Source organism: Callorhinus ursinus, unplaced genomic scaffold (assembly GCF_003265705.2).
Source record: "Callorhinus ursinus isolate GAN/ISIS: 27379988/994484 unplaced genomic scaffold, GSC_fseal_2.0 scaffold1528, whole genome shotgun sequence".
NCBI lineage: Eukaryota > Metazoa > Chordata > Mammalia > Carnivora > Otariidae > Callorhinus > Callorhinus ursinus.
The window spans coordinates 539-3,368 of NW_027398582.1; the positions used below are offsets into that span (position 1 = coordinate 539).

At 59.7% G+C, this 2,830-nt stretch overlaps 1 long non-coding RNA gene across 1 annotated transcript; it reads left to right on the plus strand.

Annotated features, from left to right (window-relative positions):
• The first annotated feature begins 72 nt into the window (after positions 1–72).
• On the plus strand, positions 73–1,487 carry LOC141372140 (uncharacterized). The gene is made up of 3 exons (XR_012377454.1): positions 73–206; positions 443–641; positions 902–1,487. It is a non-coding gene; the product is annotated as an uncharacterized lncRNA (long non-coding RNA).
• The last annotated feature ends 1,343 nt before the right edge of the window (positions 1,488–2,830 follow it).

Sequence of the window (2,830 nt, forward strand, 5' to 3'; positions counted from 1 at the left end):
GGTAACCAGGCACCCACATTCCACAGACAACCCCGTGCCCAGCTCATTTCATTGGAGATCCTCAAAGCAAGATGTTCGCGTGTTGCCTGCCGAGGTCCCGAGGCTGCAGGTGGAAGAAGGCGCGCCTTGAGGACGGTGTCCCCCGCTGGGGATTTCATGTCAGGGCTCCCCACCGCCTCTGGCCATTTGGTCGGAAGGACAGAAAGGTGACAGCAGGAGGCCCAGAGCCGGCCACCCAGCCCCACTCGCTCTGATGACCTGTGTAGCCCCAGGTGCCCTCCCTGTGTGTGTGTGTGTGAGTGTGCACATGTGTGTGTGCGTGTGTGTGTGAGTGTGTGTGTAAAGAGGGGTCATGGGGGTGGGGACTGGGCAGGAGGACAGTGCGGATGGCCGGGCAGGGCTGTGATGCCTTGGGGCCGGCTACCGGTCCCTGTCTTTGCAGAAGGCCACGGAGGACACGGAGAGGCAGCTGGCGGACGTGCCCTCCTCCCTGACTGAGGGGGTGACCCCAAAGGCATCCCAAGAAACAGGTGCTGGGGATTGCCACGCAAGACCTCCGACACCACGCGGACCACCGTCCCAGGTGGTCGTCCACTGGACAGTGGTCCAGGAGCCGGAGCCCATGGAGGCCGAGGCCGAGGGTGAGAAGGGTGGGGCTGGGTGTTTGTGGTGTGTGGGGACGGGTCGGTGCGGCCCCACAGGGAGGAGCCCCCAGAGGCTGGGGTGGGGCCAGGAGCAACGACTGGGCACAGAGCACAGAGCGGGTGGACTGCAGTTGGGGAGACGTCCCCGTGAAGGTTCCTTCCCGGCTGTGGCTTCTCTGGGAGGCCCTGGGCTGGGCTCTGTCTCTGCAAAGGCCCATGGAGAGTAAGCACAGGGGTGAGCTTTTCTCCTCTCACAGCTGCTCCACCACCTGAGGAGCTAGAGCCCGATCTGGAGGGAGGGCTGGTGCCTGCAGTGACTTCAGGAGGAGACCAGGAGCCAGCAGGTGACCCGGCAGCTGCCCACGGAGAGCCTGGCGCTGTCCAGGAAGAACTGGCACCTGCTCCTGGGGCAGCCCCTGCCCCTGCCCCTGCTACAGTTCCTGCCACTCCCCCTTCCCCCACACCAGCCCCTGCCCCTGCCTCGGACCTAGATCCTGACCTGGCTCCTGCCCCTTCCCTTACCCCTGCCTCTGACCCTGCCCCAGCCCCGGCCTGTGCTCTTGTTCCTGCCTCTGCCCCTGCCCCAGCCCCTGCCCCTGCCTGTGCTCTTGTTCCTGCCCCTGCCCCTGTTCCTGCTCCTGCCCCTGCCAGAGCCACTGTCCCTGACCCAGATCCTACCCTTGCTCCTGCCCCTGTCTGTACTCCTGCCAGAGCCACTGCCCCTTCCCCTGCCCCTGCCAGTGGTCCCGTTCCTCCCCCTGAGCCAGATCCTGTCCCTGATCCTGCCCTGGATCCTGCACCTGCCACTACTGCTGACCCTGTCCCTCCCCTTGCACCTGCCCCTGCCCCTGCTCTTACCTCTGTCCCTGCCCCTTTCCCTGCGCCTATCCTGAGCCCTGCCCCTACTTCTGCTCCTGCAGGGCTCCCACAGCCACATCCAGAGCCCACAGCCCTGCAGGGAGAGCTCCTTGTACAATCACCCTTAGTTCCATCGCCAGAACCCGAGACCCCGCCCGATTGTTTCATCCCCTCCCCCTGTGTTCTTTCTCTCTGGTACATATTAACTGTTATTTTATCCTTCCATGTCCTATATACTGTTTATTATTTGTTTTAAATAAAATTACTTGTTTTCAATTGAACACGTCTTGAGCATTAAGTACATGCCCAACGCTGTGCCACCACACCCCAGAACATTGCCGCAGAATATCTCATTCCCCAAAGGAGTCCCCGAACCAGAAGCCCTCTCTGCCCGTTTCTCCCCCAGCCCAGACCCCGGCAACCGCTAAGCTGCTTTCTCTCTCTGTTCCTTTACCTATTCCTGATGTTTCTGTAAGTGGAATCACACAATAGGGGCCTTTATGTCTGCCCCCCTATTTTCAAAGGGGACTCGTTTTCTTCTGTGTTTATTTGTCATAAAATTTCTCTTATTTGATATTGAAATCCCCAACGGATGACACATCAGATGGAATCCTAGAGGCCACTTTAGGAATTATGGGCACAATCTCAGGGCCGAGACCCCTGGTCCTGCTGGGACACCACAGCCTGACCCCAGACAGGACAGGGCTGGTTCCTCCTGTGACCCACACAGAAACCAGGGAAATGCAGAAAGCTGGAAGACACACCACAAAGGGCAAAAGCATTGCTCACAACCCAAGGCCAAAGAAAGGGTTCACCTGACTCTGGTCCAAACCACGCTCCAAGTCACTGGGTTCCACAGGGACGGAGACCAAACACATGCAAGTCCAAGGCGGAAGGATAGGCACGCAGGGAATATGTGTCAGAGATGCGGGAGCTCCTGGGGAAGGACTCCGGCAAAGGAAACCCTATGGAGGCAGCGCTGGTCACCCTCAGACTGGCAGGTGTCTGGTCTGGGGACCAGCAGCCCTGGGGAGAACATGAGGAAGTAGAGGTCCCCTGGAGAGAAGGGTGACAGACACCCCTGTCTGGGAGAACAGTGAGCAGCACCCATCCCAGGCCACAGGTGCACCCATCCTCAGCCTCGGACTCAGCCCCAGAAACTCTGGCTCAGTTTTTCACACACCTATTGTCAGGAGTGTTCATCACAGCGGTGCTGGAGAGAGCAGGGAATGGAACAACACTAATGCCCAAGGAGATGGATGGGATCCACGGTCCCAGTCCTTATGATAGAATGCCCTGCAGCTACTGTCCCCGTGTCATCCGGGGCA